The sequence below is a fragment of the Rana temporaria genome, chromosome 5 (genome assembly GCF_905171775.1).
Source record: "Rana temporaria chromosome 5, aRanTem1.1, whole genome shotgun sequence".
NCBI lineage: Eukaryota > Metazoa > Chordata > Amphibia > Anura > Ranidae > Rana > Rana temporaria.
Window position 1 is genome coordinate 51,273,749 of NC_053493.1, and position 19,216 is coordinate 51,292,964.

General features: G+C 44.5%; 1 protein-coding gene across 1 annotated transcript in view; it reads left to right on the forward strand.

Annotated features, from left to right (window-relative positions):
- The first annotated feature begins 178 nt into the window (after nt 1-178).
- Nucleotides 179-19,216, forward strand: part of MYO3A (myosin IIIA) — a 245,134-nt gene continuing 226,096 nt past the window's right edge. The window contains exon 1 of the mRNA XM_040352539.1: nt 179-469. The gene's annotated coding sequence lies outside the window, so the exon portion shown is untranslated. The remainder of the gene's footprint in view (nt 470-19,216) is intronic.

The following is a 19,216-nucleotide window of genomic DNA, read 5'->3' on the forward strand; positions in this document are numbered from 1 at the left end:
CACGTTAAATCCTCTTGTCAGCTGTGTGGAGATTTGCAGCTACACCTTCTCTAAGAAACCCTCAGAGGGATTAAGTATTTCTGGAAGTTTGAGTTTCACTAAGCAGGCTGCATGCACAATGATGCACTGTTGCGGATTCATAGCTAATCTGCAGGCTGTTGTAGGAAATACCTGTAGGTTCCAAGAGATAACAGTTGCCTTTGTCATGGGAGCTTTGTTCTGACCATTTATCTGCTGCCCATTGCCACCCTAGACAATGGAACCAGGAGAGGGAAATTTATAGCGCGGCGTAAGTAAGGGAAGACTATCTACGTTAAAATGACACCAGCTTGACAGTTTACATCGGTCATCGGTATGTTTACCTTTAAAATTTTAATGCCCTGCACATCACACAACAGACATGTAAAGGGGAAAGACACTTGCCGCGGCTCAGAGGAAACTGTACGCAGACTCTCCTGCCTTCCTATAGGTGAGTAGAATGCCTTTGTTTTATCATTGTGACATGAATTGGATCTGCTGCTACTTGTTATTGCTGATAGAAGTGTAATATTACTATTTATTCGCTTGGTGCATATGATAAATGTTGTTAAACTACTATAGGGAAACATATAGGGGTTGATTTACTAAAGGCAAATAGACTGTGCAGTTGCGTTCTGAAAGTGCAGTTGCTCCAGCGCTTAGTAAATGAGCATAAGCACTGCTGACTTCCATCATCCAATCATGTGCGAAACAAAAACGCATTTTTTTTTCTTCCTTGTATGTGATTGGGTATTCTTTGCAAAGTGAAGCTTTACCTCGTTTACTAAGGTTTGGAGCAACTGCACTTGCAGCATGCAACCCTACTTTGCAAAATGCACAGCCTATTTGCCTTTAGTAAATCAACCCCATAGACTGTTCACTTTGCAAGGGAAGTTTCATTTTTCAAAGACATTTTCCCCAGAGCTTAGTGAATGAGGTGAAGCTCTGCTCAGTTCCATCATCCAATCATGTGTGAGCAAAAATGTTTGTTTTTTTACATTCCTTGCATGTGATTGGATACCAGGGGTCAAGTCCTGGGGAAAAAAATGTGGGAACTCCCACCCAAGATCCACTTCCCCAAAAAAAAATGATACGCTGATATGCATAATTACTAAACCGCATGTTTTTTTTTTTTTTTTGATCCACTGTACCTTAGTAATCCTTTATGTTACTGGCTGCAGTAAGTTCTTTCTAAATTTTGCGATAACTCGTGGCAGACCTCCATATACAGGAAGCGGCCAATAACATAATGGATTACGAAGGTTCGCCTGCCCCTGGGCATCGCCGCTTAGTGAAGGATTGGCTCGGGCGGCTCGGCTGCTCTCTGCTGCTCGAGTCCTGCAAAGGGAACTGAGTTCCTGCTGTGAAAAAAGTGCAGGAACTCCGTTCCCACGCGTTCCCGCGGGACTTGAGACCTGATTGGATACTCTTTTTGAACAGCCGATTTGCCTTTAGTAAATCAACCCCATAGACTGTTCAGTTTGCAAGGGAAGTTTCACTTGTCATATACATTTTCTCAAGAGCTTAGTGAATGCTCTACTAACTTGCATCATCCAATCATGTGCGAAACAAAAATGCTGTTTTTTTTTCTTCCTTGCATGTGATTGGGTATTCTTTGGAAAGTGAAGCTTTACCTAATTTCCTAAGCTTTGTAGCAACTGCACTTGCAGCATGCAACTGTACTTTGCAAAGTGCACAGCCTATTTGCCTTTAGTAAATCAACCCCCATAGACTTTGCAAGGGAAGTTTTACTTTTCCCAAAAAAATTCCCCAGAGCTTAGTGAATGAGGTGAAGCTCTGCTGAGTTTCATCATCCAATCGTGTGTGAACAAAAAATGTTTTTTTATTTTTTACATTCTTTGCATGTGATTGGGTACTCTTTGTGAACAGCCTATCTGCCTTTAGTAAATCAACCCCATAGACTGTTCAGTTTTCAAGGGAAGTTTCACTTTTTAAAGAAATTTCCCCCAGAGCTTAGTGAATGAGGTGAAGCTCTGCTGAGTTCCATGATCCAATTATGTATGAGCAAAAAAAGTTTTTTCTTTACATTCCTTGCTCGTGATTGGGTACTCTTTGTGAACAGCCCATTTGCCCTTATTAATCAACCCTATTGCATCCTGTTAATTGTATGTGGTTCATACTTGTAATGATAGTGCTCAGTATATGTATTCCCTTTTTATTTCACATGCATACAGCCATACTGGCCAGCAGATGTGATTGGTAACAGTGTTCAGGAAAAACGATAACATCGCTCCCAAATGTCCTTCATTTGGAGGGACTGTCCCTCTTTTAAAACCAAATCCCTCTGTCCCTTGTGCAGCCTTGGTTGTCCTATTTTTGGTCTGATGTGTACATCTCTCTACGAAATGTAATATTTTACTACCAAAATTGTTATGCTACACTAAACTTTTTATCCAACCTCTATATTACCGTATTTGCCGGCGTATAAGACGACTGGGCTTATAAGACGACCCCCTATTTTTCCAGGAAAATTTTTGGTTTTGGGATATACTCGCGGTATAAGACTACCCCCTTCCTACTAGTCTTTCTGGAAGCTGAGGGGTAGCCAGAACAACCGCTGACAGGAACAACCGCTGACAGAAACAGGGGCCCGGATTCAGGTAGATTTGCCCCTTATTTGCGGAGGCGCAGGGCAGCGTTTTTGCCCTGCGCCCCCGCAAATTTACTGCGCTACCCGCGATTCACGGAGCAGTAGCTCCGTAAATTGTGTGTGCGCTGTGTAAACTTGCCCTGCGTAATGGCGCCTAATGTAAATGATCCCGTAGGGGGCGGGAATCATTTAAATTAGGCGCACTCCCGCGCCGAGCGTAGAGCACATGCTCCGTCGGGAAACTTTCCCGACGTGCATTGCGGCAAATGTTGTCGCAAGGACGTCATTTGCTTCAAAGTGAACGTGAATGGCGTCCAGCGCCATTCACGAATCACTTACGCAAATTACGTAAAATTCGAACGTCGCGACGCGGAAACGACGGGTATACTTTAGCATTGGCTGCCCCTGCTATTAGAAGGGGCAGCCTTACACTAAACACGCCGTACGGAAACAACGTAAAGTGCGTACGCAGGGCTCGCGCAACATTGTGAATCGGTGTTAGTATGCAATTTGCAATTAGCGGCCATCGCAAGAATGCAGCCTAAGATATGCGTGGCATAAGAGCCTTATGCCACGCAGATTTTAGGCTGCAGTCGGCGTTACGATGTTCCTGAATCAGGAGCATTCGTAACGCCGGGGCAAGTAAGCAATTGCGCTGTGTAACCTATGGTTACACAGGCACAATTGCTACTTGAATCCGGGCCAGGCTTTTTTCAGATCTCACTGTGCCATTACATTACATTACATGCCTCACTGTGCCATTACATTACATGTCTCACTGTGCCATTACATTACATTACATGCCTCACTGTGCCATTACATTACATGCCTCCACTGTGCCATTACATGCCTCCACTGTGCCATTACATTACATGCCTCCACTGTGCCATTATATTACATGCCTCCACTGTGCCCTTACATGCCTCCACTGTGCCATCACATGCCTCCACTGTGCCATCACATGCCTCCACTGTGCCATTACATGCCTCCACTGTGCATTAAATGCCTCCACTGTGCATTATATGCCTCCACTGTGCCACCACATGCCTCCACTGTGCCACCACATGCCTCCACTGTGCCGGCCAAGACGATCTCCTTACCTTACTTTCTTTTCAGATTTTGGATTCCAGGCTGCGGGCATCCATGATTCAAAAGCCGCGCCTCCTCCTCAGACTGTTCCGCGATTGGCGGAACACTAATTTTCCCAGCAGGGCCTCTGTTCAGTGTTCCGCCTATCACGGATGTCCTCTTGTCCGAGGATGAGAAGGCATCTGTGATTGGCGAAAAACATAGAACAGAGGCCCTACTGGGAAAATGAGTGTTCCGCCAAACGCGGAACAGTCTGAGGAGGAGGCGCGGCTTTTAAATCATGGATGCCCACAGCCTGACGGAGACAGGTACCGGCGTATAAGACGACCCTGGGCCCTGACTTTGGATGCATTTTTTTGCATCCAAAAGGTCGTCTTATATGCCGGAAAATACAGTACTGCATTTGAAAAGCCAATATAAAGGAAAAATAGATGTCACAAAAGCACTTGTGTGGTTTATCCAATCATTTTCTGCATGTTAGATATTTGTGATCCGTGTAACTGTGGTCATGGCAGGGATGTGTCCTTTGCCTACATACTGAATGATAAAAGGTGTCCTTCTTTATCATTTCAGAAAGCTGGTATAGGTATGCCATTACAATCGCAAGGGTGCTTATAATAATGTTTATTCATACAGTGCCTTGAAAAAGTATTCATACCCCTTGAAATTTCCAAATTTTGTCATGTTACAACCAAAACACAGGAATGTATTTTATTGTGATTTTATGTGATAGACCAACACAAAAGTGGCACATAATTGTGAAGGGGAAGAAAAATGATAAATGGTTTTCTAAATTTTTACAAATGTTGTGCATTTGTATTCAGCCCCCTTTATTCTGATACCCCTAACTAAAATCTAGTGGAACCAATTGCCTATGAAAAGTCACCTAATTAGTAAATAGAGTCACCTGTGTGTAATTTAATCTCTGTATAAATACAGCTGTTCTGTGAAGCTCTCAGAGGTTTGTTAGAGCTCCTTAGTGAACAAACAGCTTTACAAAGGCCAAGGAATGTACCAGACAGGTCAGGGATAAAGTTGTGGAGAAGTTTAAAGCAGGGTTAAGTTATAAAAAAATATCCCAAGCTTTGAACATCTCCTCATCCCAAAAATGGAAAGAGTATGGCACAACTGCAAACCTACCAAGACATGGCCGTCCATCTAAACTGACAGGCCGGGCAACAGGGCCATCTTAACCACTTGCCGTCGCCGCACCGTCGAAATACGTCCACAAGGTGGCTCTGCTGGGCGAGAGCACGTAATATGACGTCCTCTCTCCCAGCCGCCACTAGGGGCGCGCGTGCGCCGCCGGAGGGGCGCGCGCGCCCCCCGCTCGCCCCCGACTCCCGTGCGTGTGCCTGGCGGGCGCGATCGCCGCCGGGCACACGCGATCGCTCGGTACAGAGCGGGGACCGGGAGCTGTGTGTGTAAACACACAGCTCCCGGTCCTGTCAGCAGGGGAAATGCTGATCTTCGGTTCATACAATGTATGAACCGAGGATCAGTGTTTCCCCTAGTGAGGCCACCCCCCCCCACAGTAAGAACACACCCAGGCATACTTAACCCCTTCCCCGCCCCCTAGTGTTAACCCCTTCACTGCCAGTGGCATTTTTATAGTAATCCAATGCATTTTTATAGCACTGATCGCTATAAAAATGCCAATGGTCCCAAAAATGTGTCAAAAGTGTCCGAAGTGTCCGCCATAATGTCGCAGTACCGAAAAAAAAAATCGCTGATCGCCGCCATTACTAGTAAAAATAATATAATAAAAATGACATAAAACTACCCCCTATTTTGTAAACGCTATAACTTTTGCGCAAACCAATCAATAAACGCTTATTGCGATTTTTTTTTACGAAAAATATGTAGAAGAAAACGTATCGGCCTAAACTGAGGAAAAAAAAATGTTTTTTTATATATTTTTGGGGGATATTTATTATAGCAAAATGTAAAAAACATTCATTGTTTTCAAAATTGTCGCTCTATTTTTGTTTATAGCGCAAAAACTAAAAACCGCAGAGGTGATCAAATACCACCAAAAGAAAGCTCTATTTGTGGGAAAAAAAGGACGCCAATTTTGTTTGGGAGCCACGTCGCACGACCGCGCAATTGTCTGTTAAAGCGACAGAGTCCCGAATCGCAAAAAGTACTCTGGTCTTTGGGCAGCAATATGGTCCGGGGGGTAAGTGGTTAATAGCATCATGGGCTCCTGGGCAAAGTAATGCGCTGGGGCCCCTACCAGCTTGCCCCAATTTGCACATCTACTTTCAAGACATAAAGTATAAACAGTTGATATAATTAAACATATATTCATTAGAACTTTCAATAAAATCGATTTTACAAAAGAAAAACACTCCATAAATCAAAGACTAGTCAACACAAAGGGCACATTGCAGGGGAAATGTAGAAGGGCACAATATAGGGGGGGGGGGGGTCAGGAGGGCACAATGCTGGGATCAGGAGGGCACAGTATAGGTTCTGGGACGCTTCCCGGAACATGACCATATCGGGACAGTTTAGTAAAAAGCGTGACTGTCCCAGCAAATCTGGGACTGTTGGAAAGTATGATGTAATGCAAGATTATTGTGGGGCCCCCATGTAACTGGGGCCCCTGTGCAGTGCCCAGGAGTGCCCTTGCATTAAGATGGCTTTGCCGGGCAAGGAGAGCATTCATCAGAGAAGCGTTGGGATAACAAATGCTTTGAGAATGCCGATTATTCCTGCCCTTTCTGCCCACCTCCTCCATTCATAAAAGTTGTACTGTAGCATTTATTATTGAAAACTGCTCTGTGAGTGAAAGATGTGCAGATAAATGAAAGGTCCACCTCCTCCATTCATTAAGTGATTTTCATTTATGAATGGTATAGTACAGTTTCTCTGAATGGAGGAGGGGGCAAAAAAAGATAGGCATAGTTGAGCTATGAAAGGTACCTTGGCGTTGTTACGCCCCACAGCTCCAGAGGATTACAGCTGCATGGAAATAGGGGGAGGAGGAGGGGCAGAGGACTTCAGGTATCTAATAGTGCAGCAGAAAACTGACACTTATTAAATGTAAGTACAAACTCTAGTGCTGATTTTTAGTTTTTATTACGTAAATGTAGGTTTTAATAGTGGTAGATTCATTTTGTAAGCCACCATACACAAATGGCCTTTTTATGAAAATAGATTTTAATAACACTATAGCAATAATAGGTAAAACATTTTACTTAGAACATCGGATATATAAAACCAAGTAGTGTGAGGAGCACTATTTTCCAGGACACAGCTTACTTCCTGTCTAGTAATCTTATGAAAGAGAACTGCCAACTGACTTTTAGTTGGCACAGATGGCAGTTTACACAGACTGCACAGCAAAAGTATTTAAATGATACCTCCAGCTGTAAATCCCTTCCTGGCTAAGCTGATCTTCTCAGTCAGGGCGGCGATCACCCTTGTAAATAGTATTTATCACTTATTTTGCGGGGCTATATTTGCACATTCTTTGGGATTCTGTTGTACCCAAATGTTCAGATATTTCTCTTTTTCTTGTGAGAAGTTTAGGAACAATGTATCAATATTCACTTCAATTATCTATCCATGTGCAAACACAATAAATTAACAGGAATTTGTTTTCCACATGTTTGGCTAATTGAAAAATATCCTCATAATGGGCTGTGTTAACCTTGGTGTGATACTTGTGCATATTGATAAATGCCCCTCAATATGGTAAAAATCTTTATAAATGCCCCTCAGTGTGCTATTTATATTAATATCCCCCCCCCAGTCTGCTATATATATTAATAACCCCCTTATAGTATGGTACTTATTTTGATAACTTGCCCACCCCCCACAGTGTGGTATTAAAATGATAGCCCCCCCTAAAGTGCGGTAGATAGATATTCTACAGTGTGTTATTTATATTGGTAACCCCCACCCCTATGTGGTAATTATACTGATAAGCCCCCAGTGTGGTATTTATATTAATAACGTTATCAGTGTGGGGTATTTGTATTGATGACCCCTCCCCCAGTGTGGTATTGATATTGATAACGCTCTCAGTGTGGTATTGATAACGTTACCAGTGTGGTATTGATATTGATGACCACTCCCCCAGTGTGGTATTGATATTGATAACGTTACCAGAGTGGTATTGATATTGATAAAGTTACCAGTGTGGTATTTATATTGCAAAATGCTCCCCAGTGTGATATTTATATTGATAACTCCCCTCCCCCAGTCTGTTATTTATATTGATAACGCTCCCAATGTGGTATTTATATTGAAAAATGCTCCCCGGTGTGGTATTTATATTGAAAACTCCCCTCCCCCAGTCTGTTATTTATATTGATAACCCCCATAGTATGGTACTTATTTTGATAACAATCCCCCACCACGTGGTATTATATTGATAGTGCCCTTTAGTGTGGTGTTTATATTGATAGATATTCTACAGTGTGGTATTTATTTTGGAAACCCCCAACCCTATGTGGTATTTATATTGATAACCCCCCAGTGTGGTATTTATATTGTTAATGCTTCCCAGTGTGGTATTTATATTGATAGCCCCCCCTCCCTCAGTGTGGTATTTATCTTGATAACCCCCCCTCCCTTAGTGTGGCATTTATATTGATAACCCCTCCCTCAGTGTGGTATTTTTATTGATAACCCCCCTCCCCAGTGTGGTATTTATATTGATAACCCCCCCCTCCCCCAGTGTGATATTTATATGGATAACCCCTCCCCCAGTATGGTAATTATATTGATAGCCCCCCTTAGTGTGGTATTTATATTGATAGATATTCTACAGTGTGATATTTATTTTGGTAACCCCCACCCCTATGTGGTATTGATAGCCCCCCTTAGTGTGGTATTTATATTGATAGATATTCTACAGTGTGGTATTTATTTTGGTAACCCCCACCCCTATGTGGTATTTAGAGTGATAACCCCCACAGTCTGGTATTTATATTAATAACTACTCACCAGTGTGATGTTTATATTGATAACCCCACCCCCAGTGTGACATTTATATTAATAACCCCTCCCCCAGTATGGTATTTTTATTGATAACCCCTTCCTTACCAGGGTGGCATTCATATATTCAAATTGAACTCCCCCCCACACCCCTTCGCCCCACTTAGTGGGGTAATTATTTTGATAACCTCTTAGTGTAGTATTTATATTAATAAATTCTCTCTAGAATGGGGGAGGCCTTGATGGATTGCACTTGTTTTTCCAGCACATCCCACAGATGCTCGATTGGATTGAGATCTGGAGAATTTGGAAGCCAAATCAACACCTCAAACAAATTCTATTGTTCTGTGGTCCAGTTCTGATGCTCATGTTCTTTTGTAGTTATTTTTTTGGCTGTGGACACGGGTTAGCATGGGCACCCTGACCGGGCTGCGGCTACGTAGCCCCAGACACAACAAACTGCGATGCACTGTATATTCTGACACTTTTGTAGCAGAACCTGCATTAACTTTTTAAGCAAGTTGAGCTACAGTGGCTCTTCTATTGGTTTGGAGTACACAAGCCAGCATTTGCACGCCATGTGCATCAATGGGCCTTGGCTGCCTATAAACCTGGTGCCAGTTTGCCGGTTTTCCTTTTTTGGACCCCTATTGGAAGGTCTTGACCACTGCAGAGCAGGAACATCCCAGAAGAGCTGCAGTTTTGAAATTGCCATATAGTCGTATAGCCATTACAATTTGGCCCTTATCAAAGTCGCTTAGATCCTTATTGTTGCTCATTTTCTTCTGCTTTCAACGCACAAACTTAAAGGGGTGGTAAACCCTCACGTTTTTTCACATTAACGCATTCTATGCATTAAAGTGAAAAACCTTCTGTGATGCAGCACCCCCCCAGACCTTTTTCTTACCTCAGCCCGATCGTTTCAGCATTGGGGACAAGCACAGCTCCAGCCGCTGTCTCGGGTCCTCATTGATAGATTGATAGCAGCAGGAACCATTGGCTTCCGCTGCTCTTAATCAAATACAGTGACACGGGAGCTGGGGGTGGGGCTGTTTGTGTCAATGAATGCAGCAGCAGGACTCGGTAGTGCGCCCGCACAGGTTCCCCCATGGAAAGCAGCTCTCCATGGAAGCACTTGCAGTGCCGCTCCACTGGCCACGCCCACTGATACATTTTGCCCTTCCCACCAGAGGCTTAGCCATAGAGGAGAGGATCTCTATGACTAAGCCCCTGATGGGCGGGACAAATGTACCAGGGGGTGTGGCTAGTGGAACAGCACTGGCTGAGGCCATTACCTACAACTGTATGCACTGGGCTGGGTAAGCAGCATCCCACATTTTCTACACACCCACACAATACACATGGTGCAAATGGGACCCCTGCCAATCCTCCAACCCCCCGTCCCCCCACAGTGTGAAGGGATTCCTCTCCCATTGAACCGCTGGACTTTTGATGTGAAGGCACGAATCAAAATTCAAATATTAGAAGAATTTTAGAGTCAGCTATTCGGAGTTGCTTGCTGCCACAAACTGTATAAATAAATGAATTTACCTGCTGGATCTATATCCAGAAGGGGGCATTTATCAAGCAGCTTGCCTCGATTTATACATGCAAATTAGGCACAGTGACTTGTGTACCTATCTTGGTGAAACTGGTGATAATAACCAGGTATTTTCACACTTTGGAGGAATTTAGGCCCAGATTCTCAAAGGGCTTACGACGGCGCAACGCCATGTACGCCGTCGTAAGTCCTAATATGGCCCATCGTATCTATGCGACTGATTCTTAGAATCAGTTACGCATAGATATCCATTAGATCCGACAGTCGTAAGGCTCTTACGCCGTCGGATCTTAACTGCAATTTTTTTTGGCCCGCTAGGTGGCACTTCCGTAGTTTTCCCCGTCGAGTATGCAAATTAGCTAGATACGCGAATTTCCGAACGTACGCGGGGCCGACGCAGTAAAGTTACGACGTTTACATTAGGTTTTTCCGGCGTAAAGTTGCCCCTGCTATATGAGGGGCAACCAATGTTAAGTATGGCCATCGTACCCGCGTCAAAATTTATAAATTTACGTAGTTTGCGTAAGTCGTCCGTGAATGGGGCTGGACGCCATTTACGTTCACGTCGAAACCAATGACGTCCTTGCGACGTCATTTGGAGCAATGCACCCTGGGATATTTTACGGACGGCGCATGCGCAGTACGTTCGGCGCGGGAACGCGCTTAATTTAAATGCTACATGCCCCCTACCCGCCTATTTTGAATTAGGCGGGCTTGCGCCGGGTGATTTACGCTACGCCGCCGCAACTTTACAGGCAAGTTCTTTGTGAATAAAGCACTTGCCTGAAAAACTTGCGGCGGCGTAACGTAAATGAGATATGTTACGCCCGCCCTAAGTTACGCCATTCTACGAGAATCTGGGCCTTAGTCTCACTTCCTGTTTTGGCAGGAAGTGAAGGGAAATCCAATGGGGCACAGATAACAAAACAAAAAACTGACAGGGGTTATAACCCCCATTACTCTAGCCAGAAATGTAAAACATGTTTCCTTTGCTTCTACTTTAATTTTATAAGTCTAAATAATTTCTAAAATATCATAATGTGTTTCCAGGCACTATTTATAGTAGCAGTTGTAGCGCTCACCCCCGAAGGAGCCGCTGAATTATCGGGTCTTCTGTCTCACCTCTGTGACACACCACAAACAATGAATCCACAGCACACCAGCACACCTTGTGAAGTTTTATAACAGATTTAATGACTGTGGGATAGAGCAAAAGCCCTTAATGTCTCCCCACTCTAATATAATACAACTAATAACAGAATGAGATAATACGTTTAGATTGAATGCGATGAACAGTAATATATCTATATACTTAGCAGTATCGACCCCACCCTAAACTACTGGCCAGTAGTACTGTCCTAGGCTAGCCAACGTTGGGGCCCTGGATGTATGACAGATGTAGGAAATACACTTGTTGCAATGGCCAAAGGCCGCTCACCACTTCCAATGTCTCTTTGGGGAAGGAGGATGGTTGTCTGCGGAAGCGAGTGTCCCTCTTTCCTCAGACCGACGTCTGTGAAATGGATGCAGTCTTTTAAAGCCTCCGGCAGGACATCTCAGATCGTCTAGGGGCCGTCTGGGGAATCTGGCAATAACCTCCGTCAGCTGTACTCACTCAGTTGGGCAGGCTGGATTACTCCGGTGGCTGGATCGGCCCTGCGACCAGGCCTCAGTTCGATCGCTCAAAACACAGTCTCTCTCTGTTTCAGTAGACGAACATCAGTCTCTCCAAGAACTATAGCATAGAGCCTGTGTCTCAGTGGCAAACACACAGCTCTGACACAAGCTGTCTTAAATCACTCTGTGATGCAGATCTGTGTTCCCTGGTCACTGTTCCAGACTCCCTCTCCTCACTACTTCCTCCTGACTCCCCTCTCTCCTGGAACTTCCTGTCTCCAAGCCTCCTGGGAAAAATGCAGTTATCCAGCCCCTTGCTGTAGAAATGTATCTCTATGTCTGTTCTGTACTGCAGCCTCCAAATATGTGCTCTCTGGCTCCACCTGCTGCAATATATATATATATATCTACATCCTCTTAAATGGCTGAAAATCACAACAGGGCTACATTCTCCCCCTACTTAAAGTCTTTGGGGTCCCCCCCAAAGGGTAAACTGTATTTGTAAGTTCTACAGACAATATATACAGTATGAAAGGCACATATAAAGTTTATACTAGACCATCTGAATACCTTTACTGCGCATAGATAGATGCAGTCTATGACAACGTCTAGCAAGTGGAGGGGGCAGAGGAACACTCCACCAAGGTGTGCTGATGGTCGGGATTGGACACAAGTCCTTTGATACCTCTGTGGTTAGGGTGGACACTTTGGGTGATCTGCGTACAGTAGTGATAGCTTCCTCTGTGCTGTTCCCTTAGGTCATCTAGATCTCCCAATGGGACTCGCCGTGACCTTTCTCGAAAGGGCTTGTCATCTTGGAGGCGAACGCGGTGCTGAGTGCTCCTAGCACACCCCACATCAAACTCATCCTTGGAGAATAAATCTTGCCACTTGAGGAGCTGAGACTGAATTCGCTTCTTCCACTCAGGCGAGATAGGGGCATCTTTAGGATAGAATCGTTCAGCTGGGATCTCTCTGTCTACTCCATCTATCAATTCAGTGGGTGAGAGGGGTGTGGCAGTGGCCACTTGTCCAATCGGCATCCGTGCCTTCAAGGTCACTGGGGAGTCTGACACATTGCATACACTTACAGAGACTCTCCCACGGGCCCGCTGTAGAGCTCTGGTGGATATTATCTCAGGCACCAATTCCACTCCAGATCTCTTCATATTTCTGGGATCAGTTTCCAGGACCACATAGGGGCCTGGTTGTGACCAATTCAACTTGACTGAGGCCCGGAAACTAGTCATTTCTCCTGGCTGTAAGACCTTCTCTGCTCTTTCTAATCTCCAAAGCCGTCCCACTTCTGCAGGGGCCCTCTGTTCTTGAATAATCCGCTGGTAGATTGGCCGCAACATCGGGTGCATCTCCTCTGAAGTAGAACTCTCTTCCGTCACTAATGGAGTTATAAGGCGTCTCACCAAGTCAGTATTTGTTCCCACAATCATAGAACTTCGATTAGCTCCTGGTGGGCGGGGACATACAATGGCTAAGGCGTCACAGACCCCTGGTTGTCCAACAGTTGCCGAACTGAACTCCAGCTTCACTTGTAGACACCCATCATATGGAAGCTTCTGAGTCCCAATACCCCAGATTTCGAGATCCTCTAACTCCATCAGGGGTAGATGCTTCAAATGCTTCTGGTAGAAGTCCCGGTAAATCAGTGTTACTTGAGCACCTGAATCGAGGAGAGCCTTTGTGTAAACCCCTTCTACTTGAACTGGGATAATGGGTGAAGGGCCTATCAACTGGTCAGGGAACTTCTTCGGAGTAGTAGAAGGCATAGACCCAGTCGGCTGCACTCTAGCCCTCTTCCTCGCTTGTGGTAGTTGTTTTCTTCCCCCTTTCGGGTGTTTAGGTTGTGGGTGTGCCTTGCCTCCCTCTGACACAGGACCAGACGCCAGGGGAGGGGATCTTTTTGTCGTAGCAGGTGAGGCTCTGGGTAAAGACTTGGGCCTCTTATTGGTATCCTGGGAATCAGAGCAGTCTTCAGTAGTTGGGCACCCAGTTTGCTCCCTCACTGGGGCCCTCTGTAGTTTCCCTGACGGTCGATAACTTCCTCTTGCATTCGATGGGCTCGGACAGGTATTTTGGTAATGACCCACTCCTCCGCAATTATAGCAGATGTTTGACGGTTTCTTGATAGGCACCACCTGAGTAGTAGATTCAGGAACTGGTTCTGAAGTGACTTTTTCAAGGGGCGACTTGACACCTGCAGACAATAGGGTTAGCATTTGCATCAGCTGGGAAACTTGAGCCTTTAATTGCTCCACTTCTGAATTCCCATTCGACACATTGAGCGTTCGAACCTCAGCAGGAAATGAAAATCCTGAGCCCTTCTTTTTCTCCTCTAGGATAGCCTCTTCCTCCCTTACCATCTTAATGAGATCAGAGTATTGTAAAGAGGTACCCCCTTGTAAGGTCTTCAACTGGATCCAGATGGGATCGGAACTCAGAGCGCCTCTCAGGATCTGTTTCATTCTAACTTGATCCATATCCCTGGCTTCTATTCCTTTCTTTAGTACAATCTGGTATAGCATTTTGTTTAGTCGTCGAATATACTCGGAAAGCTGCTCATTTTCCCGTTGAAACATGTGTTCAAATAGGAAGATTAGATCTGTAGCTTTCTCTGTGCGCCCAAACTCATCTTGTAGCATGCGAAGATAGTCATATGCTGTACAAGACTCCTGACTGAATTTCAAATTTCGGATGGCTTCTGCTGCAACGCCTTTCAGACTTTCAGTAATGCGTTGTTTCTTTTGAGCCTCTGGAACATCCCATTCTTCCAGTGCTTGCATAGCCTGTTCCATCCAGGTTTCATACTCTTCTTCTCCAGGAGGTACAGGCTGCACTCCAGAAAAAATTCTCAACTTCCTGTAGCCATAGTTCACAGATGGCGAGGACATTTTTCTAACGCTCTCTACCAGTTTTCCTATGTCCATGAAGAAGGAAGCTGGGGGGTAGTTAGTGGTTGGTACAGAAGTGGTAGTTACTTCCACTGTGTCTGACATGGCCTGGCTTGGTCCCTCCAGACAACTTGCTGAGGTGAGTAGAGGGAATAACCGTGCTTTAACTTCTCCGGCTAGCTGGATGCTATCACCCTGGAAGCAGGTTGGGACTCCTTTCTTCCATTCTAGTAGGGCATAGGTATGGGAGACTTTTTGATCTATTTTCGTGTCTATTACAAACACTTTCTGGTCAGGTGCTAGTGTAGTTACTGCTTGACGGATCTGTTCCTCTGTCCATTTGTCAGCAGGAATGTCCATTACTATACTCAGCCCTAATTGGCCATTTTGTTCTTTGCACCACTCTGCTGCGGTGTTTGGATCCATTGCTGGCTCGTTTGTGCGGTTATCACTTTGCGAGAGGTATCAGAAGAAATCCCGGACGAGCACCCCACGTGTAGCGCTCACCCCCGAAGGAGCCGCTGAATTATCGGGTCTTCTGTCTCACCTCTGTGACACACCACAAACAATGAATCCACAGCACACCAGCACACCTTGTGAAGTTTTATAACAGATTTAATGACTGTGGGATAGAGCAAAAGCCCTTAATGTCTCCCCACTCTAATATAATACAACTAATAACAGAATGAGATAATACGTTTAGATTGAATGCGATGAACAGTAATATATCTATATACTTAGCAGTATCGACCCCACCCTAAACTACTGGCCAGTAGTACTGTCCTAGGCTAGCCAACGTTGGGGCCCTGGATGTATGACAGATGTAGGAAATACACTTGTTGCAATGGCCAAAGGCCGCTCACCACTCCCAATGTCTCTTTGGGGAAGGAGGATGGTTGTCTGCGGAAGCGAGTGTCCCTCTTTCCTCAGACCGACGTCTGTGAAATGGATGCAGTCTTTTAAAGCCTCCGGCAGGACATCTCAGATCGTCTAGGGGCCGTCTGGGGAATCTGGCAATAACCTCCGTCAGCTGTACTCACTCAGTTGGGCAGGCTGGATTACTCCGGTGGCTGGATCGGCCCTGCGACCAGGCCTCAGTTCGATCGCTCAAAACACAGTCTCTCTCTGTTTCAGTAGACGAACATCAGTCTCTCCAAGAACTATAGCATAGAGCCTGTGTCTCAGTGGCAAACACACAGCTCTGACACAAGCTGTCTTAAATCACTCTGTGATGCAGATCTGTGTTCCCTGGTCACTGTTCCAGACTCCCTCTCCTCACTACTTCCTCCTGACTCCCCTCTCTCCTGGAACTTCCTGTCTCCAAGCCTCCTGGGAAAAATGCAGTTATCCAGCCCCTTGCTGTAGAAATGTATCTCTATGTCTGTTCTGTACTGCAGCCTCCAAATATGTGCTCTCTGGCTCCACCTGCTGCAATATATATATATATATCTACATCCTCTTAAATGGCTGAAAATCACAACAGGGCTACACAGTCATAAAGCATTTAGTTGCAAATCCAGTGCAGTACTTTGTAAATGTGCTAGACTGCCAAGCGCAGTTCAACAAGACAGGTACACGAGTCACTGTGCCTAATTTGCATGTATAAATCGAGGCAAGCTTCTCGATAAATGTCCTCTTCTAGATTTAGCTCCAACAGGTAAATGAATTTATTTATACTGTTTTTTGGCAGCATGCAACTCCAAATAGCTGACACTGAAATTTTTCTAATATTTGAATTTTGATGTGTGCCTTCATTATTTTCTCTTCACTAAACGTCTCGTACAGCACAAAAATAACCACAAATCGATTTTTTTGCTAGCATTGGCTCTTTCATTGTGTGTGTGATATTGACGTTCTTTGTTCCAGTGACAATTCTTCTTGTGTAGTAAGTATTAGCTGACACTGAATATATTGCCATCCTTTCACCTTCCAAGACAAGCAGTCTTTTCACTGTTTCGTGTTGTTCTTCAGCTTTTGTTACAAGATGAACTCAGCTGGCCAAGCATGAAGGTCGTAACAGGTCATATTTTCAGGATGTTTTAATTTCTCTCACTGTACTTCATTTATTTTTCGGTTATGGTTGCCTTGTCAGGTGCCTAAAATAGCCAGATGAAAGTTGCCTGCAGAAGAAGAGCAAATACAATAGAACTATAGGCAAACCTTTTGTTTTTGGATAGAGTACAGGAGAGTTATAACCTGTCAGAAGAAATCCTTGTAAATAAAGAGAAACACTTGTGGCCCTCCAGGTCACTAAAACTAGTGCCCCCTTGAAAGATTTCCCCTCTATTCCTTTTCTGGGGTCAACCCATGGATTTCCTTTTACTTTCAATGATAATTGTAAACAGGACAAATAGATAGGGTGACTCTCCCTAGTGGGGACACAGACAGCAATAAAGACCTGGTAGGTGTTCTAATCATCTCCACTCTGTCCAAAACTAACAAAAAAAGTTGTGTCTTTAGTTATACTTTAACCACCTTCCGCCTGCTGTATAGACAAATAACGGTGGGGGGCTTTCCTGTTCTGTGATGACCTTGCTCCAGTCTCACCATGCTTACAAGCCCATAGGGGCCCGCAGTGCAGCGATCGTGGGCGTGCTGTGTCTCTGGGACACGGGGTGACCCCTATCTCAATAAAGAGCCAATGATGAGACTCTTTACCCATGTAATCAGCTGTGTCCAATCACAGCTGATCACATGTAAACAAGGAAATGCCAGTTATCGGCTCTCGTTACCTCACACTGACAGAGTGTGAGGAGAGGAGAGCTGATCAATGGCACCTTTGACCCTGACCTTTGACCCGTACTAGACCCAAACACTAACCCTGGCACCGACCTAGATCAAACCTAGATCCAGTTATTTTTCTATTGTATTTTTTTTAATTCTCGTTGTCTAGGGAAAGAAAGTCTGTCCACGCAAGTTGTAAAACCTTTAGCTGTCAGGTTTTATTTTTCTCATAACTTGCAAAGAAAGTAGAAGGATGAAGGAGGAAGGGTAAGGTTCAGGTACACAGCACAGATCACTGGGGAAAAACTTCTAAGTTACAAAAGTCATTCACCACTTCCTCTCAAGTGGATATTGATCACCCGGATAGGCCCCTCTCACCAGGCCTAGCAGCCAGAATGATGCACGAACAATGATCAGTAACAGTCTCTGCCACAGACTGGTTGCGAGCAAAAAATGAACAGTCCGGAATCCTCTGTCACAGGATTTGGTACCCGCAACTTACAGCCATACAGTTAAAGAGCCTTTTAGCCGACCCAGCAAAACTGTAGGGTAACTTGAGCTGTGGATCCTCCTTTAATAGAGTCACCAAAAAATGCTGTCTGCCCCTTAAGTATCCTTCCCCAGCATGCCCAGCGGGGATACCACTCCCACTGGGCTGTTCCCGGGGAAAGATACTCAATACACCATGGCTTGCCTGAGTTCCAACATTGGCCTGTGATGGTATCGCCACCTACAGGCAACAGTGGGAAAATCCCTCCAGGCACAGCCAGAACAGAGGCTGATTTAGCATTAATCATAAAAGTCTGAGCCAACTATCAGCTCAGACACCCACTAAATTAAACATAGTGCCTGATCATTGGGAGCAGGGCGCTACATAATTAATTTATTTAAAAAAAAAATTGCAACACTTTTTTATTCTGCAAGGCACACGAAAGATACAGTGTATCCTTCTTCTCCATTCACACAAATAAAAAATCACAGGGGCGGGCTTCACAGTGACTGATCACTGTGGTAGCCAATCAGAGGCTTCCACAGCGATCAGGTGACTCAGAATCGGGAGATTGGTGTCAGGTGAGGGGTCACCTGTGATCACCTGTGATCACCTGTAAGTTCCTATTCTGTTTTGCTATCTTTGCTCTGGGTGCGAGGAGTCCTACGATTGATCGGGTAATCAGCAAGATACTAACATGAGTATCATGTAGCAAGATTACAGTTTATTATTAGATACTGGCCGGTTTTATTGTCTGTGCATGGGAGGCACCCCTTTGTGGATCAATCAATCATATTACAGTATCTTACAGTATATTTTTGTACAAAGTTTGCCTGGAGACAGATATAATATAAAATAGAAATTTGCCTAGAGATAATTGTACGTGACAGATAAAAATATATATTTTAATTATATTAGTCCATAACTGTCCATAATATGTTCACACATTTCTGCAAAATATTAGCAAATACATGTCTTTAGAACGCCTGTGGTTTCTTTTGCTCTTAGCCACAAACTTTTAAGTTTCCTGTTAAACTTATGCAGTTCAAGCCTTAGCATGTAATTTAAAAGTTGATAAGAGTTTATCTATACTAAGAAAAATGAGAATATATATTTTAATATAAAGATGATATGATATCATAAAGTAACCCTGCTTTCCTATAAAGGGGTAACCCCGTTTTCCTATCAACCCCTCCTTTTGATTATTGTTCTGTTAAGAACACTAATCAATCACTATACCATCTGTTTGG